This window comes from Dermacentor silvarum, chromosome 1 (genome assembly GCF_013339745.2).
Source record: "Dermacentor silvarum isolate Dsil-2018 chromosome 1, BIME_Dsil_1.4, whole genome shotgun sequence".
NCBI lineage: Eukaryota > Metazoa > Arthropoda > Arachnida > Ixodida > Ixodidae > Dermacentor > Dermacentor silvarum.
In genome coordinates this window covers 241,018,151-241,043,568 of record NC_051154.1, presented here as the reverse complement: position 1 = coordinate 241,043,568, position 25,418 = coordinate 241,018,151, and the positions used below count along the sequence as shown (strand labels likewise).

At 45.8% G+C, this 25,418-nt stretch overlaps 1 protein-coding gene and 1 long non-coding RNA gene across 2 annotated transcripts in view; one reads left to right on the top strand and one right to left on the bottom strand.

Annotated features, from left to right (window-relative positions):
• The window catches only part of LOC119436996 (follistatin-related protein 5-like), a 397,352-nt gene that overhangs the window by 116,927 nt on the left and 255,007 nt on the right, over window positions 1-25,418 (bottom strand). The gene's annotated exons all lie outside the window — the stretch shown is intronic.
• Window positions 876-2,160, top strand: LOC125942110 (uncharacterized). The gene is made up of 2 exons (XR_007464800.1): window positions 876-1,034; window positions 2,045-2,160. It is a non-coding gene; the product is annotated as an uncharacterized LOC125942110 (long non-coding RNA).

The window sequence follows — 25,418 nt, the reverse complement described above, 5'->3', positions numbered from 1 at the left end:
AAAAACATATTATTGAAATTAAAATAAAAGAGATTTAGTCGCGTGTAATGGTGACGGCTGTTCCTTTTCTTGTAATGGTAATAATAATAAGAAAAAAATATTGTAAATCAAGCAGTAACGTCACAGGTTCGAAAAATCTACAGCGGACTTAGATAAGAGAGTAAATTAAGGCCACCTACTATAGCACGAGCCACACTGGAACATAGAGCCAAAAGGCGAGAACAGGTTGCACAATACCCTTCCTAGGTGCCATGTGCAGCTCTCCAATATTTTAATAATGTCACGGGAGCGTCGACCAGCACGTCGGCACCCCCTGTGAAAGTAGCGAGGGTAGGCGCATCCGCGAACAGCGTACTGGTGTCCGAACATCGTCTTCTAGCTAATCTATTCCAACGAATTCGAAATAGATTTGGATGTTTCACAGCATATCTTTCATTTGCAACCACCTATTGTAACCGTAGTGCGCGCAAAAGCACGCGTGCGCATTTCTGTTTGCGTTTGAATATAAGGTGCAAGTGCTATGTGGAGCTTACCGGAATATATCCTAGCGCATAACGCTGGGAAAAGAGTATGCCATAGAGAAAGAAATTCAACAAGAGGGGACACTCGGCAAAAACTGGCAACAGGAAACACGTCACCATACGTCACGCTATACTTTTGACACCGAACGTTAGCTGCCGCGAGCATCGAAAAAAAAAAAGCAAGTGAACTTAAGTTAACTGGCATTGATTTATTTTTTTAATTCTTTGCCGCGAAAACTAAAACGTTTTGCCTATAAGTCAACTTAAGCTTTGCGACTTATTTTCCTAGCCTTACCTAGCCACAGGTCAATGACGCGCCAGATACATGCGTCATCCGCCAGACAGTCCCCCGAAGCCAGCGAGTGCGGCCGCGCGCGCGTTTGAGCGCTCGCCAGCGGCGACCCGTCTGTCCCCTTTTTTTGTAAAGTAGCCTGGTTTCGTGGGCTCCCGGCGTATGCTTACGTTCCTTTTGCACTGGGACAAGACACCACTGCACTATTGGATTACGGCAAGGTGAGAAATTTGGTTTCACAGTCTACGACGCATTTAGGCTTACGGCACGGGACCGAGACTTAAGACGCAGTTAGCGAAAAACAGCTCGGCCATCCTGGCGCAGTTAATTTGAGTTAATGAATCGTGCTGAGACATGTTTCCGACGCTTTCTATGGGACTATTGTAACTTATTTCGGTTTTTGAGGCACACTGGCCGCACAGGGCGCCGTGTCGCAGGTAGCGAGAACTCAGCCGTGGTGTGTAGTCTAGTGCATCTTGCTAGGAGAAGTTTGTGCCACTTTCTCTGACGCCAGACATTAGTGAAAAGTAATTTCGTTACTTTCTGGGGTACTTTTGAGGCACGCTGGCCGCACAGCGCGCTGTGACGCAGTTAGCGATAAGCAGCTCGGCCGTGGTGATAAAGTTAGTTTGGCGTGTAATGAATCTTACAGGGACAAGTCTGTGACGTTTTTTGTGGCTCCGTAACAACATATACCTTCTTTCGGTACTCACGCCTGTTGAAAACGCGATGGGCGATTGCCAAGAGTGATAACATGGGGTGTGCTGCTGGCGCCGGCAGAACGCGCGAACGACGAACATATCAGAAACTTGTAATTCGAAAATTACGTCTTTTAAAGGACTGAAAAAAGGCATTGCACCCACGCATTTGTCTTGAGTGCCTGTTGCGTCCGTCTATATGTATATAGCGTACCATCACGTCGCCCGAGGCCAAATTTTGGAAACGCGAAGTCGCTCGTGTATTTGTGCTGCCAAAGTGCAGGAAATAATGCCCGGAAATGGGGGAACGCTTGGAAATCAGATGTTTTCATATATGTTTGGGATGAGGCGGGTATTTTCTACGCCATGTATGTAAAAGCGAATTGCCTTTGTTTGTAATGCCGCCCATTCACCGCTTTCGCACGTTTCGCCTCGCAGTATTCCTATGTCTAAATACCAAAATGACTCATGCTTGTAACATGCTGTTACGTGCTTGCAAATGTAACATGCTTGTAATTTACTTTTTTTTTCAGCTGGTACCGTCCGGTGGAGCTTCATACAGGAACTACTGCCTTACCTGCGGGTGTCACAACGTTGGATGAACGCACAAAAAGCGCGGAACGAGCTTTTATATAGAGCAAAATAAATTGTGCGCATGCGCCTGCCATCATCACTCTGTAGCTGCGCTCTGCGACAGGGCGATGACCGTCTTTTCGGTCGACGCTTCCGTGAGATTATTAAACCTCCTGGAGAGCTGTATACAAGAAGTATACAGGACCTATCGTCATAATAATTAACTTTAAAATCATGTGTTGATTTTTCTCTTTTTTTTTTTTGTGGAGCAAGAAGAAAAGGAGTAACTTCGACATTTTATGCCACAACCTCTTCATGTGAACCCATAACAAAGAAAACGAAGGAAAGGGGGAAGAAAACGACAAAACACACACAAAACAAGTGTTCTGCCTGATATGAAAAAAACCATTTGGTAACAAGCGTTGTCGGGCGGGTCGGAGCATGCTTACGACGGGAACTTCAGCGTGACACAGACGTGCACGTGGGTCGTGGTTTTCATTTCGTGTGCGTCTGCACATGTCGCGTCGAACGTTTGTCTCTAGTGTCGTTGAATTCATTGCTGCGTTAGAGGCGATAACTAGCGACAGGCTGACACCGCTGAAAAGCCATCTTTTGTCCCTACGTGCTTTCATTTCATTGAATGGCGTTAGTTTTCTTCTCATATTCTGTTCAGTTAAGCTATAGAGCAGGATTTGTGGCGTTTCCGTTTGCCGTCCGCTCCCAGCCCCGAAAGTTAACTAGGCTTCCTAGAATCGCTTATCCTGAATGTGCAGCAAAAGGCCGTGCATTTTATTGACCAGAACGAGATATGGTTCTAGAAACGATGTTACGTCTAGATTTAGGACTAGACTGAACATAATTATGCCTCGCATAAACGGAGCCCTAGTCGACGGCCTAAAAAACAAAAAGTGCGCGCTTGAAGCCTTAAAGGTGCATTAAGTTGCGAAGCCCTTGTCAAGCGTCAGTTCGTGAGGATTCGGTGGTTCGAAAGAGAACCTGCCGTTTCTTCGCTGCCATTTCTCTATTTCTTTACACCCTTCTCCTCCGCTTAATCTCTTCGCACATTTTTTTCCTCCGCTGTTTTCTCTTTTAGCCCTTTAAGGACATCACCGTCCAGTGGTCCCAGAATTAAAACGGGCTCAATCGGGCTGAAAGAGATCTGGAACCCTCTAGCCGGCACTTCTATATGGAAAGGCTCCGGCCGCCTAGGGAGCAATATAGACGTCAATGCAAGCCGGCCTGCCTGTCGGATAGGCATCAAAGTTCACCCGCTTTTTTCGCTCTCCCCTTGTTCTGTGTCTCTCCCGCTTGTTCGCTTCTTCTGTCTCGCTGAGAGTATCTCTTTCTGTCAAACGCGCTTCCCCCTTTTTTTTTCCCTTCTCGCGCGAGATTTTCGTACGCCTCCCGTTATCCCGTGCAGCTCCGCACTGCTCCTTCGTGTTGTCTTGAGCGTGTTTATTACGTTTCTTTCAGTCTTTTTTCTTTTCTAATTTGATTTTGTACATCCTTTTTTTTTTTCATGTCTCGCTGCTTGTTCTGCCGTTTCAAGTTCTTCCGCCGTCGCCGTCTTGTTAACAGCGCAGGCACAGCGAGCAATCGAGTTTTATCCGTTTCCTTCTCGACTCGTTTATCTCGCTTCGGCTGCACGATGGTCCCCACCTCCAGTCAGCGCCCCTTCCTCTCTGCGCGAGCGGGTGGCTGCGTCTGTCTGTGACTGCGAGCGGCGACGTCGAATTCTTTTCGTGTCGGTTCCCGAGATTGGCCCGGTTGCGCGTTTTACTTGGCACTCACGCTGTCCCCCGCGTTCTCCGCGCCTTTTCCCCGATGCTGCCTCCCGCTGTCCTCGTCTGGCGATTCCTGACGTGTAATCGCCTTCTTGCTCGCTTTCAACTTCTATTGCACGCCCAGATTCACTCGGTCGCGCCGCAACGCCTTTCCCCCTTTTATTTCCACTCTCTCGGAATGAAAGAAGCCGTGATCCATTAATCGTCACCGCGAATGACACGCGCGCGATAACACGGTCTGATCTGTTTCCAGGTGCGTTCCTGCTGTCCTGGCGTTTCTGCATCGTTTATCTTCGGACGTCTTGTTTGCCACTACATTAAAACCTAGACGGCTGAAACCAAAGTTTTATCGCCTCAGAACGATACAATGGAAGCATTGCGACCGAAATTAAGGCAGTCGCTTTTCATGCAACGTCTGTCAGAAAATAAAAAAAGGGGGGGGGGGGGGGGCGCTACCTCCTGCCCCTCCTTTCGAAATAAGGACAGGATAGGTGTTGTGTATTGCAACAGCGACAGGCGCATACAGCACACTGTCGGATTCGCCATGTCTGCTTTAAAGTTAGTTGGAGGTGTCTGCCGGTGTAAAGTTGATGTTATGGACATCGTTACGCTTGAATTCGCAGCATTTGGGTGAAAAAACACTGCTCTGTCTGAGGCCGAACGGTGGTGAGGGCGACTAAACGAACAACATCCGTAAAATTAAAGCTCAGAGCACTGGATGGCTATCGGGTGGTTATAGCAAATATAGAAAACATTTGTAATATTACAAGCCGATTACAAGCCTCTTAGAAAATGGGTAGGCGTGAACAGTGCGAAAATGATGCAAGAAATTAATAGATCCCGGATGGTCAAGATTGAGGACAGTGTCTAACAAATAAAGTGACACTCAATAAAGAGGGCGAATATTCCGAATGCGCATGTTTTATTCATGATTCCTTTAGAACTAGAAGCGTCGCGATGCTAGTGTATGTCGTTTTTTTTAATGGTTCTTTTTTTTTCGTTTTTTTAATACGCATCATTCTGTGTCACCCGCACCACAGAAAAATAAATAAACAGGAGCCACTGCGTGACAAACTGAAGCAAAGAAACGAATGCTGACCACTGTGGGTGTTTTATTAACGAGGTCCCAGCCCCCCTTCCCCCCGACGTTCTTTGCACCCTTATGGTCAGTGATGCTGGCAGCAGCATTCGTATACCACTATATGACAGCGAGACTCTTTGAAGAATCGCCGGGTGGGTCATCTTGTCATACCATGGGTACCGCGTCACGGCAACTCTTCTCTGTTTGCTATCTCGCGAGACTGCCCTGTTCCTCGTGTCCCGTTAATCATCACAGGGAGCCCATTGCGGAAAGGTTTTGTATAACAAGGTAGGGCAGCCATGTCTGTTTGGGCTTGCACCTATGCGTGTTCCTGTACACGTAAGCAAGGAAATAATTAAAAGTGCAGTGAAAAAAAAAAAGAAATGCATTGGCGTTCCAGTTAGTTTCTTAAGAAAACGTCGCTTTATGCATTTAAGCACGCAAGTAACTGAAACGTCAATGCATTTCTCCACAAAGTTCGGGAATTAATATCTCGAAATAGTTGTCATCCTGAGAATTCATTGCAAGTGTTGCGAACTACACTGCTAGATTTGTAAATTGCAATATGGGTCAAAAGGTAATCAATTAAAAACTGAATTAGTGATTTTTTTAAATTATAGTTGATTATGCATTTCAATTTTCAGTCCAAGTAATGTCAGCCTCTTCGAGTAGGCCAGCTCATGAACTAGAATTGTGCTATCTGCCATGGCAACCTCAAAAATATTTTGAAAGTGTTCGCTGAAACACCATGTATTTACCACTGCTACAGCTGAGCAGTGTCGCTGCAAGTGAGTACGCACTGCACAGGGTCCGAGACCCAATGCGCCTGCAGTGAAGAAAGGAGATTGGTTTGGATTGGAGAAAACTTTATTTGTGCCCGCAGTTGGGCGCTCGCGCGCCCTGGCGATGGCCTACGTCGTCTACGAGGTTGCCGTTAAACGAGAAAAGCGGAGGAAAACAGAAAAACAACAGCGTCAACGAGACGCGCATGGCACATGCGGCAATGCCGTAGCGAGCTTCTCATTTATGAATTTCCTGGCGCTTTTCTCTCTTTTGTTCCCTCCACCCTAAACATCAGCGAAATAAAAATGTCGGTCTTAATCCATAATCCGTATATTAACAGCAGAATTGGTCGTTATTTCGAAACCACAAGGCAGATACCGATGCAAGCGGAGAGGACGCGATACGCAATGCGCCTTCACGAAGCTTATAAGCAAAATACGAACAATTTCAGAAAAGAAAGGTGGTCGTCCGGTGTGCAGTTGATCACCATATATAAATGGTATACAGCCATCTGAAAATTGTTCGGCGAGGGTTGCGCGACACAGTGTGGAGTATATACAACTTCATCATCGTCAGCGTATATTTTATGTCCACTGCAAGACGAAGGCCTCTCCCTGCGTTCTCCAATTGCCCCTGTCTTGCGCTAGCGTATTCCAACTTGCGCCTGCAAATTTCTTAACTTCATCATCCCATCTGGTTTTCTGCCGACCTCGACTGCGCTTCCCTTCTCTTCGTATCCATTCTGTAACCCTAATGGTCCACCGGTTATCCATCCGACGCATTGCATGGCCTGCCCAGCTCCATTTTTTCTGCCTATAATGTCAAGTAAAGTATCGGCTATCCCCGTTTGTTCTCTGATCCACACCGCTCTCTTCCTGTCTCCTAACGTTAGTTCTAAGATTTTTCGTTCCATCGCTCTTTGTGCGGTCCTTAACTTGTGCTCGAGCTTCTTTGTTAACCTCCAAGTTTCTGCCCCATATGTTGGCACCGGTAGAATGCAATGATTGTACACTTTTCTTTTCAACGACAGTGGTAAGCTCCCAGTCAGGATTTGGCAATGCCTGCAGTATGCACTCCAACCCAATTTTATTCTTCTGTAAATTTCTTTCTCGTGATCAGGGTCCCCTGTGAGTAATTGACTTAGATAAACGTACTCCTTTACAGACTCTAGAGGCTGACTGGCGATCCTGAATTCTTGTTCCCTTACCAGGCTATTGAACATTATTTTTGTCTTCTGCATATTCATCTTCAACCCAATTCTTACACTTTCTCGATTAAGGTCCTCAATCATTTGCTGTAATTCGTCTCTATTGTTGCTGAGTAGGACAATGTCATCTGCAAACCGAAGGTTGCTGAGATATTCGCTGTTGATCCTCACTCCTAAGCCTTCCCAGTCTAAGAGCTTGAATACTTCTTCTAAGCATGCAGTGAATAGCATTGGAGAGATTGTGTCTCCTTGCCTGACCCCTTTCTTGAAAGTGACTTTCTACTTTTCTTGTATACAAGTTATATATTTGTAAAAATATTTGTTCTCTGCTGCTGCCCTTTTGCTCAATTAAATCTTTCAGATAAGATCTCACTTTCTCATTTACGGTCACGTCTGACTTTTACGAATGCACGAATTTGCTTTGCTCGATACCATAATCACACATGCGTTACAAGTCAAGCAGCTATCGTTCTCTTAGGCAACCAGAGTTCGCACCTCGCAAATGCCATTGATCTGCATCGAGACACCACAAGCGAAGGCTCTCACACTGCGAGTGGTGTGGGAACGTTGCTGTTTATAACCATGGGTAAGCAGATTGGACAGGTGAACTGTTCCAGGACACCACGAAGTCTGGAGTGCGTGTCTATTTTATACGCCTTCCGTAATCCGGGTGAATTTCGTCTCGACCGGAACGGTAACACGATTTTATTACTATAACGTTCCAAACAGATTTCTTTCGCCCTACGTTACTGGCTTCGGCGGCTTCCCGTCTATTTCATCGGCGGACTTGGCAAACCAGTGCCAATAGATGGCCAGACTAGAACATAATTTAATCAAAACCAGGGACCATCGTGCTGCATCAGTCCTCAAAAACTCTTAGCTGGCCCTCCAGCGATAATAATGAGCCTAAAATAACTCGCTGCATTGCAGAATAATTGGCATCCAAGCGATGAAGCAAGTCAGATGAAACTATAGGTGTCTACAGCTGTTAGCATCATTCATGTTTGGTTACTGTAAAAAAAAAAAAGGAGAACTAAGAGTCGTGATAGGAAAAGCCACAGAGGCGCAAAATGAACGAACGCAAAATCGACCGCGTATCCATCCGCGCGTCCGCCTGCTGTCTTCCCGATCAGTTCCCTGGCCACGATGCTCAAAACGGAAGCGAACGCGCGCCATTTATTTCCTTTCGTTGCCACCTACAACACAACTCCGCTGCCTTTTTGGCCGCCAGCATTCTGATAGCGCAAGCGTTCCCCGCGTCCATTGTACAGGTCGTTGCCAAGTCGTTGCCGCCCGGCTGCGGAGAGGTCTCGTTTATACCGGGCGGAGACGAGAACAGCGGCGGCGTGGGCCCTGCGATGTCGGCTTCGTGTGCCATTTTGCGTGATGCCTTTCTGTAGTTATGTGCGGCTGCGGTAGGGACCGTCAAAAAGAAAATAAGCGCCCGACCGTTTGCCAGTAACAAAAGAAGAAGTTACGAAAGCTTATACCGATTCAGCGACAACGGACCGAGGTTGCCGCCTGAATAAAAAGCGGGCATCAGAGCTTGCGTGAGCGCTTCCGCAGCGCCATCCGTTCTAGACTGTGGGGCTCTTGGTGCAGCAGAGCAACCGGCACGGCATGTTTCCTTTTTTTTTCACTTTTTTTTCTTTTTTTTCTCTTTTTGCATTTTTCTTTAACTCGCGGTAGCGATAACCCGCGCATTCAGCGTAACCAGCTTTCTTCGGGCCTTACATAGCGCCAATCCTCTTCGCAACGCTTTTTTTATGCTCTGCTTCCGGTTGCTGGAATTTCGCACTATGTTGAACTTCTTGGGAATGATAGAGCACCTTTGCTTTCACTTACGACCATGCTTATGGATTTTGTCTCGTTTTCACAACCCCTGTTTGATACCCTGGCCGCTTCTAACTGCTACTCATCTTCCCTTTTCCTACGTTTCTTAATGTTTGGGACGCAGCAAAGTGCCGACAACCTTCTATAGTATTTCGCGGGTTTTCGGTACTTCGAAATGCTGCATGACACTTCGCGACAGTGCAGTCTACCACCGCATCATCCACCTGTCACGGCGAAACGAGATAGGTAACCCTCTGTATGTACAGTACATAGGTCTTCAAATGAAGCAATTATTAATGTTGAGCCGCTTGCTCCAGGTGAGTTATAGCAATGATTTGTTTTCTTTTTTTTTTTACAGATCAGCACATTTATTATTCTGTTTCTGTCGGTATATTTAACACCAGAGTTGAATTTGAAGGGCAAAGTTGTTACTGCGGTGCGTGCCCTATCGACATTATTCGAGCCACTTTTTGTTTACAGTGGAAATTACGTTGCCAATAAGAATGTGCCGTTCATACGTACGTATAAGAAAGGCAAGTGAACAGCAGCTGACATCGAAGAAAGGCAAGGTCTTCTTGAGTGCATCAGTGTACCATGTTGTTTGTTGTTTAAACTAAACAATCTCCGGATCGGCCCATATTTTTCGTTGAGAAAATTCGCCCTTCCGGTTCCAGTATTTGGCACGCGTAGTTTAAACGAGCGCATCTGGTTTTGATTTTGGCCTTTTTGCGCTAATTACGCTCTATTACGCTTCTGTACATAGCTCTATACGCTAATTTTGACATCTTTATCGTTCCGAGCTTCATTTTGATGCCTTTTTGTTGCCCTATGTGCACTAGAAGGCCTTCAATTGCCCCACTTTGACGAAAGTGATCAGAAAGTGGCGGCCAGTTAACTAGATACCACGAACCCAAAATCGATCTGAAGTCGCGAGAGAAGACTTAGTCTTCAAAAAAGAGACAACGCACAAAGCGAACAACCAAACCAGAATTATTAAAATGTCCAAAAATGTTACTGAAGGGTACCGGGTTGGGATATTTAGTGCAAAATAAAATTTGTTAGAATCAACTGTAGTTGACGTCTACGCAATACGAAGCATTCGTTATTTGTACAGGACAGTTGCATGAAGAATGTAACCGTTGTGTAGCGAAAGGTTATGTAGAGATTATAGGCTGGTAGTGATCATATTTATAATACGTAAGACAGAATGTATGTGATGGCAAGAAATAAGACTGAAAGCAAACTAAAATCTAGTGCACACAGCCCAGTCACCCCAGTAGGGTGGCGCATAACTTCAGAGCTGCACTATCAGCGAGATAGGCCCACGAAAACGGCGAGATAAGCTCACCCGCCAAAAAAAAAAAAAAAAAAAGTGGCTCGCTTGGAGAAGAATGCTTCCCGTTAATATAAAAAGTAATGTAAACTTTGCGTCACATTCTAAAACACACTTGTTTTTTTTTTTCCTACATTACTCAGACTAGTTTGACTAAATGAAGTGAAGATATAAGACATAATAAACAAGCGCAGTCGACAAGCAGAAGGGTAGAAGGGTTAGTGAAAATACAGTAGATAACTGATTTTGACGTAAAAAAAAAAACACAGCAACCTTGCCAAGCGAATGCGACAGAATTCCGCAAGAGCAAAAAGAGGATTTGCGAGGCAGTGCCCCGCCTTCCAAAGATGGAGCGCCGTCACAGCCATAGCATTAAATAGGCAGCCAGTCCCAGCGAGCCCAAGGAAAGTCCGAGGCAGGTAAGAAGATCAGACGGATCCACTACTTGGGATCAGCCAGCCCGTGAGCGTTAACTCTTCCTGCGCTAACGAGTACTTCGAAGAGTTCTTCGTATCGGTTAGGAACTACCGGCAAACCGTGCAGTTTACCCCTTTATTTGAGCTGACGTTGGGCTAGCGGGTGTCTGAGATGGTGTTTTTTTTTTCTGTGTGTGTGTGTGTGCGTGTGCGTGCGTGTGCGTGTGTGTGTGTGTGTGTGTGTGTGTGTGTGTGTGTGTGTGTGTGTGTGTGTGTGTGTGTGTGTGTGTGTGTGTGTGTGTGTGTGTGTGTGTGTGGTGTGTGGTGTGTGTGTGTGTGTGTGTGTGTGTGTGTGTGTGTGTGTGTGTGTGTGTGTGTGTGTACTCGTTCCCGTTTTCCTCCTTATGCGCCTGTGCTCAGCCAGCACAAGTAGCACAAACCGTGAGGCACAAACGCTGGGCAATCGCGAAAAAAAAAGAAAGAAAGAAGAATGTGACGAAGTAAGAAAAAGACTGTTCGAAAGGCTGCTTTCAAAGACCCTACTACTTCAAACGACGAGCAGGGAGCATGTAAGATGGTAGGGCAACCTTTCAACGCCGTAGTATACACATGGGATAAGATTAGAATTCTGGTTCCACAGAAAGCGATAAATGCATGGACATGTCCATTCATCCGAATGTTAGCGCGAAGTGGCTGACTGGCTGCAGGATGAATGGGCGACTCGAAAAAAAATTCGCCAGAACCCATCTCACGAGGACTGTTGATTGTAATGCGTTCAGCACTGAATCGATATGGCGACGCAACGCATTGTCACCGTCGAAACGAGTTGCGCATGACGCGTGTTCTGCAGCGAGACACATTTTTCGCGCTTCCCTAAGAACACTCGGCGCCATCTAGCGCCGCCGCCGCGAACCCTGCGCGTGGCCTCCGAAATGCATGGCGCGCCGGGGCGTGCGAACGCTTAGAAACGCGTGATGCGGCAGCCGGGTTCCTCTCTCGCGCTCCTTCCTGGAGACGCTACGCCATCTAGTAGAGCTGCCCAGAACTCCATGCGTGGCCTCCGAGACGAGAAGCGTGGCGCGCCGGTGACTGCGACCGCTGAGAATTGTTCCCTCGCTTGCCGCACACCCAGTGGCACACACTCGGTGACCGAAGTTTACGAGAGGTTCATTGAAGAGCGGCACATACCCGCCGGGGATTTGTGGCGCAGTCTGCTAAAGCGCCCGGGCTGCTGTCATTAAGGAACTCCTGTGACGTTGGTTGTGCCCACGTCGCAAAAAAAAACAAAACAATGTGCCCCTTAATTTGAGTCACCAAACCTGGGTTTCTAGTAGGTTCTGAGAGGCAAGAAACGCTTGAACCATTCTGCCAACTTCACATGCGCCAGTTATCGTGCACTTAATTATCTGGTTTATCAAACTACTGATTGATGGACTGATTGATTTTAACGAACTTCAACTACACCCGGATTATGAGTAACACGGCAGAGAAGAGGACTTGCGATTCATTGCAACCACCTATAGGGTTCCTTAAGCTCGTAACAAAATCTCATCACGCGGACGTTTTCTTATTGCGGCGTTTTCGCGACATTGACCTAAGCGTCGCTTAACAACTGACTCAGTCGTTAGTATATGCGCACCAAAGGTTTAAAAAATCTGCTAGTTTGTTTTTATTTCTATATTTCATACCTTGTAACTTACATTGCACGGCGTATTATGCAATGCTTACCGCCTCTTTAAGCATCCGAATCACGGATTCAATATCAGCTCGTAGAAAAGTCAACGTTTTATTATTTTACACGCGATTGTTAGTATACGTTACACATCATGCGTCTCTTTCTTCCCTCTTTTTTTTCCCTCTTCCCCTTCCCCCAGAGCAAAGTAGCTGGCTAGAGGAATGTACCTCAGACCGACCTCTCTGCATTTCGTATCATTAAACGTTTCTCTCTCTCGCTCTCAGAGAGCTACAGATAGTGCACTGCAGAACGAATAAACCGAGAAATAATTGCTTTGGCAATACGAGCCTATATTTTGCGCTTACCTGTAATTGCAGTTTTCCCCTAACTTGCTAATTTCATTCATTCTTGGCTCCCTATATTTCCCACATTTCTTGTATCTGCTTTTATAATGTGCCCTAGCATCCGTGCTCTTTTGTGTCGCAGAACATCCGCACCACTTCCTGCCCGAACCCACGTCTATCAAAAGACAGTTTTCTCAAATTCGCAGTAAGCCGGCATCACTTTTAAATTTGCGTAGGAAAGAAAGCTAAAAAGTGATCATGCGGTAGAGGCATTCCTTCGTAGGACCTTCCCCTGGTCTTCATATCGCCGCCTACATACCAAGACCTCGGAATTAAAGTAAGTGCATTTGTGCAATGCGTCAAGGAATATCGCATTTCTTTTATAACACAAAAACGCGCATCAACCTTTGCCACTTGATGCAACACTTTCTTTGCGAGCTCATTTTACTTGCAGAAATGGAAATTCAACTTCTTTCGAGCTCTCATCACATATCGCCGACATCTGTGCATGGCTCGATCCGAATACTGAGTTGCTTTGTATCCCGAAAACAAAAACAAAAAAAAAGTAAAATCGGCGAAAGGCGCAGCTTCGTCTGCCGGAGGCCTTGCATTTTTATTCTATGTTGTAATAAAACGAGAGCTTCTCAACTTTTTTTTTTCAAAGCGCCTCCAATGAAACTTGATCGGAAGGTATGTAAACGCAGGAAACAAAGCAGTAACCTGCTTTTCTTGGCCGCCTTATGCGGGTTTATGCAGAATAGTGTTTCGAATGGCGAAGAATTTCAAGCCTCTGTCCGACCTAGAGCCATATTACGCTCACGTTCGAACGCGTATCTCTCGATCAACGAAATTAATATTTTATTGTTACCATTTAATTATTTAATTACCATTTAAAATTAATGTGAGGACAGCCAAGTTTCGCACGATTCTCGGAAGCAAAGATCCAGGCCCCTAGCTTGGCCGCGGGCGTACTACTTCTACTATGCACAAGGCTAAGAAAGTGCTAATGTGCTTCCTGAAGGCGACTGGATTAGACGTGCGCTTGTGACTAGTGCTTGAGCCAACATTCACGTGCGGGTGTGCGCACAGTGACTCTTCTTATCTTTCTTTCCCCTTGGTTCGCCTTTGCTTCTTTATATCTCTCTTTCAGAATCGAGTGAGACATTATGAGCTGCAGTATTACTAACACTGAATTGCACAATACTGATGATCACGTGCACCCTGGTGTTTCCGGCCGCGGAGGCCGCATTTAATTGAATTCGGTAATTTTACGTGCCAAAACCACGATCTGATTATGAGGCACCCGTAGTGACCACTAGGAGATCCTTAAGGTGCCCCCAATGGAAGAAAAACGGGTGTTTTAGCATTTCGCCCCCATCGAAATGCGGCCTCCTCGGCCGGGATTCGATCCCGCGACCTCGTGTTTAGTAGCGCAACGCCTTAGCCGCTAAGCCACCGCAGCGGGTTGCGGAGGCCGCATTGATGGGTGTGGAATGCGAAAGCGTTCGTGTACCATGCTTTGGGTAGACGTTTACAAACAACCCGGATGGACCAATATAATTCGTAGTAATATTTTACAAAGTCTCCCAAAGACCCTGCGTCGATTTGGGGCATTCAGCCCCATCTACCAATATATAGTACTACATGGTACTACTGAAGCGTATTTTAAATGCGCACGCATTTCTATGCCTACGCCACGAGTAAAAACGGCCCCATGTCCGTCCGTCCGTCCCGTAAGACAATCGTTTTAAATGTAGGGCCCGCAGCAACGAGCGAATTCACCTTGGTGCTGCCTCTCGCTTCAGCGCGAACTCACCGCGAACTAAGCGGCGAGAACACAGCGCACACGAAGCTATGAGCACTCGGCGCACTCTGTCCCCATTGCAGATCGCTCTTAAGATCGGGCCCGCACGGCCGCACCATACATACACAGCTGCCGTCGGAGTGCGATTGATCACGGTTCATGATGGTTCGACGGAGATGGATAGCGCACTAAAGAGCGACGACGGCTTATGATGATCGGTGCGTCATCAGCGCACTCGGCGCCGCCACCTGCAGTAGTTTTGTTGCGTCATCAATTCACCTTGCACCGCCTCCCGCAGCAGTTAGTGTCGCCGCAGCGCTGTCGTTTATACTCGTCTGATCAAGTCTCACACCATTGATAATGACACCGGGCTGCGTAGAGATGAGCAAGTGGCCCAATGCCTACTCATACTTAGACAACTCCCAGAGGAGTTTCTGGGTGTATCTTTTTGGATCACGGGCATCGAGCACAGATGAGAGCATCAAGGTACCTTGTCCGAAAACTTCATTTTCACGTTATGCTTAACTCGTCAAATGCTGGAGAGAAAGACACTGGGGAGAACTTTATCTTTGATCACCGTCGTCATTTCAGCGTGCACGTCAGCTAAATTATTTCTTGTTATTGGGAGTACGCGAATAGTGATTTTCTTGACCGAATCGAATACCAATCGAATAGTGCCAAAAGCGAATCGAATCAAACATCGAATAGTTTCCGAATAATGAACAGCCGTTATCACAATTAATATAAACGATGTTCACATCCTAGTATTCTTAACGTTAGCACGTTTCTTTCATTAGGTAGTACGTTATGAAGCGTTGTTTATTAATGGCACAAATGGAGCATTGCGAGCAAACAAGCAGTTTCTTCGCATGCGCATGACTCTTCAGTGAGTGCGAATGATCGCTGTATAGCCTGTAAAGTATGGCTGCCTAAGCGACGTAGCCTCCTCCACTACGCAAGTTATCATGTTTTATGTTTGTACAATGCCCGCGCGGGTGAAAATGTACCGTACTTTTGATCCAATTTTATGTTTAATTGGGCGCAGTTGATGTATCCAAATATTAGAAAAGTATTCGAAAAATATTCGCATTTACGCATACTAACTATCCGAATCGAAGACCGAATCGAATAGGACACTATTCGATTCGTTATTCGATAGTTTGGAATAATTAATAGCACACCCCTGTTTGTTATCAGCCACGTACACTGCTATTCACATTCAGCAAACAGTCATGAATCTCTTATTGTGTAAGGTCGGGTGCTGTTCACTGATTAGACTCGAGTAAAACGAATATACGCTGGGTGATTACAAGCAAAAGGAAGCTCTCGCTGCTAAGTACGGGTTAGGGACATAAAAAAAAAGTTCATAAAAAGTGCGGCGCTATTAATAACCAATGCCCATAACTATAACTCAGAGCAGCAAAAATGGAGCAAAAGAATGAGTCAAAACAAATAAAAAGTTTATCTTCTGTATACTTGAGGAAGATTGAGAGGCTGCTTGCTTCCGTGCATAAACTGTGTTAGCCTTATCACTTTCTGTCCTTGTCTTTGGCTTTTCCCCCTCCTACTATTAGGAAAGCACGGTGATGAAACGCGATCGGTAAGAACATATTTTACATTTGAATACTCGAAATCACGATGCGGTTTATTGGCGTAACCGACCATGCCCTAATATCTGTGAATCAATCTCACCCGCGGCACACGTACATGCGAATACGTAATGAAAAATATGCAATCAAGATTAAATCTAGATTGGCCTAGCATGTGCGTCGTTGATTCCGGCCTGTCTATTACCAGCCATTTAGAAAAAAAAATAGGACAGCTTGATTAGCATGGTTAACGTTAGGAGACAACCCCTTGACAAGTACTTTTTCCTGCGCATAGCGCTGTCACAGACGGCACCAGTGTTTGTGCATGTAAATTTAGTGCGCTTATCACGAAATTGAAAATGACGACAATTGAGAATTGTCAGCATGGTGATTTACCATCGTGATGCTAGGCCATCATTAGCCTTCTGAAATCTAATAAATACGTTGTAGCCTTACGTGACGCCAGAGGCCATCAATACACGTTTATTAATGTCACTGAAATTGTTCTTCAAGTATTCAAATAGCGCAATCTCATTATGCCGTGCTCTCATAAAGAGAACAAGCAAAAATGGCGACGTCGAATGCAAATGCCAAGCTGGCTGTCAGAAGCCAACGTGTGCACCTAATTTGGCGGTGACTGCTTATGACAAAATTATGCGGTCCTACATGATCAGCATCCCGGCACGTCTGCAAGGCTCGTGAACGCATGTAAACAACGACAAGCTTGTGTGTGTACTGCGCCATTCAAGACAAATTGTGTTTGGCTCATTGCTTGCAGTGGCGAGTTTCTGAGCATGCGTGACTCTTACATGCGGGTCGCTTGATCTAAAAGTCCGCATAGTTGAGCCATAAAGCCAAATTTAGGATAATTCCGGCTGTGAAAAGCGGCTTGATTTCTGTTAGTATGTGATAGGCTTGTGGAGCATGGTAGATGAGAATTGCAGTAACTAAAGATGCAGATATCAATGTCTTGTTTCTGTGAGATGGAAAGCGTTCTCTCTACACACACACACGCACACACGCACACACACACACACACACACACACACACACACACACACACACACACACACACACACACACACACACACACACACACACACACACACACACACGCACACGCACACGCACACACACACACACGCACGCACGCAAAGATTTTTGACAATATCTTTCAGAGGCTCTAGAATGTAGTGTCGGCAGTACCTAATTGAAATTTTTGTTGTACCTCCCGCTTTCGCGCCGGCCTACATATAGGACACTAGGAAAATGGGCTCCTTATCAGGTGTGATAAAGTATAAAGCGTGTTGTATGAACTTTCTTGCAATGCATGGTAGTTTTCTTAGGGCAATGGAAATAAAAAGTTCGTTTTTATTTCCATCTTTTTATTTAGAAAGTAAAAAAAAAAAAAACCTTACAGTGGTAGGCTATTACCCAAGAATTACAATCGACGTGTAAATTATAAAGTTTCAACGGTAATATATCAGTCTCGGAAAGGCGCCATAAAAAGAGAGCGCCTGAAAGCACTTCGTCTTACACCATGCATGTATCGTCTAAGCAGCGATTCTTTCGCCGTACATATAATTTGCCGTCTTTATAAATTCGCGTGCTGCATAACTTGGCGCTATGAAAACGCGTTCAGCTGGCGCTTGCTCTTACTTATTACAAAATTTGAGACACTAGGCTGGCGGCTCAATAATAGCCTAACCGTCACTGCATTGTAATGTTTTGCCGACTGTATCAGCCGGAAAAGTGCTGTGCGGCAAATGATTCATGCTGGTGGCTTATTGATCGCTGATTTACACATCATTACTGCTGCAGCGTGACTTTCAGGCGAAATAATCTAGACGTATGAGGCGACCTCATCAAGAGTGTCAGTTCGGTTCAAAATTATCTTCAGCCTTTGTGAAGCTTTGTTTGCAAAAGACTGAACATTGCAATCTCTTCCCTCCCAACAAAATGAAACAAAACTGTTTATGTGACACACGAATGCTTGGGCGCTATAACGTAAAATGATTCCAAACTGTTTTGATTCCAAACTCCTGACGTCAAATTTACTTAACCACCGACGTAAGCATCGGGCGGTGACCCGCAGCGTTGTCTGAACAACCCAATCAAACACTCTCCACGTTTATAGGAGGTTACCTTTGTTCGCTTTCAAAACCAATAGCATTGTCTACACTCAGCGGTTTTTCTTATCGAATTGGCTGACAAGAGGCGAGGAGCACGGTCTAGTGGAGAGCTTTTAGATGGGGCCGAGCCAGCACAGTAAAAATAGATAACCATATGAAGAGGGTGGTGCCGACTTCGAGTGCGAGTAGCGAGGTCCTGAGCGATCGGCGGGCAGCCATCTTCTATTCCTTTCGGAACGGGGCAGTCTGTGGCTATTCAGAAAAATGTTCAGTTTTGTTCGGCATATTAATGCATTTTTTTCGCGTACACGTCACTTTGACGTGGTGAGTTTTCGCGGTTTTGTGAGGTCGCGTGACAGACAGGCGAAGTGGGCGTAGCCAGAAAACATTGTACCAATAGCAGAGGGCTAATGGTAAACAGGCGTCGAATCAGGAATGATTATTTTTTCTTTGTGCGGTTTAATCATGCATAATCAGTGTGTGCACGTTATATCAGATGGGGAACTATCGCGGTTTTCGTGACGTTGCGTGACAGACAGGCGAAGTTGGCAGTGGCCCGAAAATGTTTTGACCAGTCGTGGCGGCTGATTGCAAAAATTGGAATCAAAACAGTTTGGAATCATTTCACGTTATAGCGCCCCTTGATTACATTAGTGTCTGTTTTATAACATGCCTGGCACACACATTACTGTACGCTTTCGAAATTGCACTCTAAGTGCCTAGTGTCCTCCATATAGAATGGGGCCTTTTCAAACGTAATAAGTGACGTATTTTTGCATACAGAGCATGGATATTCTGACGTATGCAAATTTTGTCACTCATGAATATGTAATCACAATCTGGGCAACAAGAAATTATATTTGGATCGATTTTGGTATCTTTTTCTACCATGAGATAGGGCCCTTCTCGATCACCGCACGCCCACGATGTTCCACCTTTTGTTACGCAAAAAGATCTCGATACATACTTACCATAGTTTGCACAGACAATAGCTATCACCTCATGAACACAGGCTAGGAGCCTCAAGCATTTGTATAAGAAATGTGTGGAGTAATGGTGAACAACACTGGAGCACTTCATGTAGGACACTAGGCATATATATGGGTCCTCACGATATCAGCATATATCAGCACGATGTCAACACAATATCAGCACGTGCACTGGTCCTCACAATATCACCAAATTTTTTATTCTAAACATCTCTACATAGGATTCGTATAATAAGCATATTATAGTACACTCTATTTATAGTACACACTATATTTTTGGCGCCACAATGCGATCATTGTGAGCATTCAGCGTTTTATCCAACTGCCGGTATCCCCAACGTACCCTTAGCTGATAACCAGTCCAGAATGCTACGAGAGTTTCGTCGCTTATTCCCTGTCAGCCCATAATCACATGAATGAGGTATAACAAGCTTCCTTTCAAGCTCATCCTCCTCTCCACTTAGGCTGGTGGTTGCCAACCATGATAAACAAACAGGAGGGACACCGCCTACGAAAATTAGTGGGATTAAGGTCCCGACTCTCTCGCGGGAGTCTTGTTCACAGAAACGTTAATCGCACTAACTAAGGTGGTGGCGATGTCTGTTATTTTTTGGGGTATCATGATTAGCCCGAGCGAAGGGATTTCGTCGCACGCAGTGTTTTCATGGCGACAAACCACGCCGCAACAGCGTTTCCTGGTCGGACTTTGGAAGCAATTAATTTGATAAGCCTATCTCACTATACAGTTGAGTGAGGCGCGCCTCGGCGACACGGAAGTGCAGCCCTACACGGAAATTTGGTGGAAATTCAGTTTCGCGAAACGGCGCCAGACGGCGCCACCATTAAGCAAAAGAGGCCTCGTAGCGGCAAAAGAAAAGAAAAAGAAGTTTAAGAACTGGGTTTTGCGCTTAATCCAGTGTGGTCAATCCCCCTCGTGGGTGCGAGCCAAGTTTTGAGGCAACAACAGCAACAATTTAGTGAAAAGTTAGAATACTGGTTGTTGATGAAATGAGAGTTGATTAGTCGGAGGATAAATCTCTGAAAACAAAAATAGGTGTCAAACCGACTGATATATTGTCATTTTCCTTCCTGATATCACCCTTTCTTTCTTCTCTGCGAAAAAAAAAGGGGGGGGGGGGCACGAGCTATTCACAGCAAAAGCGTTAATAAACGCTACTAGTATTACAGTAACTAAAGGCGACATCTCTCTCGCTACCTCGTATACTAGAAAACACAATGGTACTTGACACCGTAAAGAGGAAAAGAGAGAGAAAACCCGCCTTGAAATTTCTCGCTAGCTGTCCTAACGTTGTCGTTCATATGCTTTCTTCGTTGCAAGAGGAGGTGCGCGTACGAAAGTGTCAAAACAGAAAAAAAAAATGAAAAGAAAGAAAGGAAAATGACTTCAAGTCGGGTGTGCCGTTCCTCGGAAGGCAGCAATGCCAGCAGCAGCGCAACGAAGCTGCACACCTCTATTTCTGAGATGAGGTAGGAACGTGCGGAGATGAGGGGTGGCGGGAGTGAAGTCTGCTCGGGCGACGCTCTCGAATATGCCTCTATACTCACTCGAGTGCTCGGTGCATCAGAGGCGCGCGGCAACGGCCGCGTCAAAGATCGTGGGGGTCATGCTGTTTTCAGCTAGCGCACCTCGTTTATGCGACTGGGACGAGAAAAAGAAAGAGAAAAAAAAACATGGCGGGCCAGAACCACGCGAGAATTGAGAGAACGAAAAAGAGGTGTGCGCCCGGGCGGCTGGATTCGGCGGAAATAAGGGCTGCTGTCTGCAGCCGCGTTTCCCTGCGTCACTCCCTCCGTATAGAAGCAACCCCCAAGAGCTGCGTCGTCGTCACCAGCCATGCCCCTTGTCCCGTGTCACTTCGACTCCCGTTTCCACACCCGTGGCTGCTGCTCGTTCCTATTTTCCGTATAGGCTCCGCCCCGTATACGTGTCGCAAAGAATACCCCCACCCTCGAGTCTGCCTCAATTTTTTTTTTTCAGTACGTTTCTCTTTCCTTCGTGTGATTGCCTTTCGCCCCCTCCGAGCTATATTCCTTTCGCTATACTTGATCGCAAGACGCGAGCCCACATTGCGCTGATGCCTGCTGCAGGTCTACAGCGAGCAAGCTTGCTCGTTGACGGAGCAGCGTGCACGATGCAGGCATTGTTTATCTTCAAAGAGCCTGCTGCTCACTGAATCTTGGTGACATTATGTATGGTTGCGTCCTTATTGTGGTTCGCGCTGTTTTCATCGGAACGTTCTGGGGCGACTGAAGTGTAGCGTGTCTTGAACGTGCCATTTCTCTGAGCATTTATACAAGAGAAAGCTAAAACGTGAAGGCAGCTGCAACGCGGACTTCCGGTTTCAGTAACCCGCATTTTGCCAAACTACACAGGTACTACGTATACGTATAGCATTAACGAGTTTTGGCGAACATAGGGCGCAGTTTTCGCACCTACTTTTGTATTGAAAGTTCGAAGAGCGGAATGCACGTATGTTTCGAAGTCAACAACACTTATCAGGTAAAACCTTTCGTGGTGGTTAAAACACAGTATCTGCCTTGGTTCACAGTAAGAATTCTGCGGAAACTTTGAACACATTCGAGTATTTTCCCGACCGCGGTCTAAATTTTTCAAAGCGCTTGCTCAATCTTGCGAGCTTCGAAAAGGCTGCTCTTTGTACAGAGGGTCCTCTTTAGTCACGCTTTTCGGTCTTCACGTCCTTGCTGTCGATGTTGCGTGAATACATAGGGTGATATGCATAAGACAAGTCCGACACTCCGCGTAAGCACCGTTCGGCTCATCCGCTTGTAACGCATTTTCTTAGTCTCTCAAAAAAAAAGAAAAAAAAGAAATCGAATTATTTTTACTGCACTTTGCACGATGCTTCCAACATGTCGCTCCTGCAGCTTATTTCAGCCCAACACTACGGCATACAGCGGCCCGTCTTTTATTCTAAACACCGAATAAGCCAAGGTCTTAATTCAACCGCCGATATGGTGCTCACGTTGCAAAACCTCCCTTCATAATTTGATTGAGCACTTAGAGCCCACAACTTCGCGTCGACGACATCCTGCGGGAAAAGTAACCCTGCGATATCGAAACGCGCGTAAAAAAAAAAAAAATACCAAATCAGTGCCAAAGTCGCTTCTATAGTTCCATGATTACGCAAAGCGAATTTTATGACGGGAGCCGTTAGGGCGCCAAAGTCACGTACTTCCTTTCTTTTAATCCGCTGGTGGAACTCGGCGGGCGTCAGCGATTCTCCAGTGGGTACGGGAAGGGTCCTTAATGAGGCATCATGACTCGAAAATGAGGATAATAATCCGTCGAGCTGCGCGCGGCCGTCGAAAGCAAGCGCTCCTTCACGCCGGTCACACGGAACGTCACGTGCTTCAGCCACCCCGGCCTTTCCGGGTTTCGAAAGCAAGTGCCTGTCCGTATTTGCCTTTTTCCTTCTTTTTTTTCCTTTTTTCTTTTTCTTTAGTGCAGATATTGAAGCCTGGTGGCACACCCAAATTAAGAGGACTCTTAGAATTTGGAGCCGATGAAAAAAAAAAAAAAGACAAGAAATACACGACTTCCTTGGTGCATTCGTGCGAGTTTTAAAAGAAAGTAGCGGAAATAAGAGTGGAGCGACCGGCACCCGCATCATTTTCCGACGCCTGCGCGACCCGAAACAGCCGAGGCGAAACCGCCAAACTTGAGGGAGGAAACATGACTACATTGTCCATGGTTATAAATAAGGGGAGAATTCACAAGACGGAAGGCACAACATTGGTATTTACATTGCTTTTTTTTTTTTTCGTCTCTCTCTCTCGCTTCATGGAGGCCGCCGGCCACGTGATCTGAACACTAATCGCTGGCACAAACCAAGCGATTCAGTCTTTATTACCTGTTATTACTATTTTTCGCTCTTCCCTGTCCATGGTCGTATTCGACTCCATGGAGCTTCTCTGCTGCGTCTTACTACGTGGTCGTCGGCCTTTGTCGTGGGCTCGCACGTATATATAGACGAACTGGGATCAGCAAAATGGAGGCAGTAAAAAATGCGGGTGGGGGAAACGAGATGAAGGCGGGCCAGCCGGTTTCGGGGGATGATGGCCGGCCGTTAATTGTGTAATTAAAAGACTACGCCCAGTTCTAATTAAAGGACTCTATCTCTCGCCCCTGTGTTCCTCCGGGCTTTATTTTCCCTCTTTATACTATTTCCTGCGCGGAACGGCGACTCGAGCGGAGGAACGGTTTTCGAACAAAGCCAGCAGTCTCTCATCTCGGCCCAGAACCGGTCGTGAGATGTAGAGGGGAAGTCAAGCTAAGGAACGACTTAGTCTGAAGCCGCCCCCCCCCCCCCTCCCCCCACCCCCCTTTCTGAGAGTCCTCACGCGCTCCTTCCTCGCCACCGATGGATCTCCTTGAGATCAAAGAATCCTGACCACTTTTTTCTACTGAGTTTTTACTTCACTTCGCTGCCTTATATTTATTTGTGTTTCATTGGACTTGTCCTCAGCGCGCTCTTTCTAAGACGCTGCAGAGCCACAAAAGGAGAGAGAAGGGCGGTGACTGTACGGCGATAGTCGATAAACACCGAAAAAAAAGAAAAAAAAATGAAAGAAAGAAACCGGCTGCGGTGGCTTAGCTTCTGTTATTTAAAAAAAATGTGAAAAATTAGGAAGCTCGAATAATGAGCTGCCCGATACACCGAGATCACAGCCACGACAACAAATCTCTGTTAGTTATCGAGCGTTGTGCTGTCTGACTCGAGCTCGAAGTTTGACACCCGTGCTTTTCGGCAAGATTTCAAAATACCCGACTGCGGAGGTATTGACGCGTTTCACAGGACCACAGATGATGGAATCTGTGCATTTTTCACGGAGCCCTCACGTATATTTAGGCCGGGAGAGGAGCGAGACTCGAAGAAGGTGAAAGGCAGTCTCAGGAGCGCAATAAATACGTTACCTTAGCTTAGCAAGCGTCTTGTATAAAGTGTTCTTTTTTGTTTGTTTACTTTGAACAGTTTTTTTTAAATATTTAAATCACATTGATTAACTTCTGAGCTATAAACTTTACTGCAGATGTTTGCATTATAATGTTGAAAGGCATCGTCATAAAAGTCTAGTTCCGTTCTAAACATTTCAAAACGGCCATGTGAACCGAAATAATTCGCCTAAAATTATTTGTTAAATTTACCGGATTACGCACGCAGCACTACGAATCTAAGCTTGCGGTGCAACTCTCCCATGACGTAACAGGACGGCGTAACAGGACGGCCGTTTAAAATGTTGAAGCACGAACCTGGACTTTTATAACGATTTCATTCAACTTTCCAATATAAACATGTGCCGTAATGTTTGTAAATAAACAAATAGTTATTGTAATTAGTTCATTAATGAATTGACTGCTTTGATTAACCTCGCAAATGATGTCCGCCTAGGCATATAAATAATAGTAGTGACATGAATCGAGTGCCTTCTGTGGGCTTTGTTTTTTTTTTTTTTTTTGGTAATGAAAAAAAAAACACTGTATATAGCGCCAGGAAACATTTCTACCGCCCCTTTTTGTTTTAGTACGTCAAGTGAAATTGGTTATTGACGCATCTGTCGGTAGCGATACTTGTTTATATCCACTGTAGTGGCTAAGTCTATTTATAGAGTTTGTTTGTATATAAAAACACCACAGCAGCTGCAGCAGACAGTAAGTCGGCGGCCAATCGAGAGAAGGCCGCTTAACTATAATGTCGCCTGTACTCGTTGGCGGTGCCACTTAATTGCATTGCACACCGTCGGTGAATAAAATGTGACACAGTGAACGCACAAGTCGTCAATCGTACGCTTCAATAACATTGAAAAAAGGGTCCTCATTGCTTTTACAGTCCGAATTGGCAGACCCGCGGCCATACAACTACTCTTAGCCTTGAGAGTGCAATTGCATTATGACCGTTGATTTTTTGTGAAACGAAACTCTCAAAAAAAAGGAAACGAAGGAAGGAAGCCACGCTCATGTCATTGTAACCAATTCGAAACAAAGGCGAGCTTAAAGCAAAATGTTCGACAGCAAAAACAAAAAAAAAAATAATAATGCCATGATAAGCGTAGCAGGAAGCTTCGATCTCTAAGACAGGCGGTCATGCCCCGGTAACGGGAGCAGAAAAAACAGCCCCCGGCGTTTGTCAGCGTATATTGGAATTCAACTTCCAGTGCGCGATCAGCAATGGGAGGTATTGAGAAACTAGGTGTGTGTGTGCGTGTGCGTGCGTGTGCGTGCGTGCGTGTGCGTGTGCGTGTGCGTGTGCGCGTGCGTGCGTGCGTGCGTGTGTGTGTGTGTGTGTGTGTGTGTGTGTGTGTGTGTGTGTGTGTGTGTGTGTGT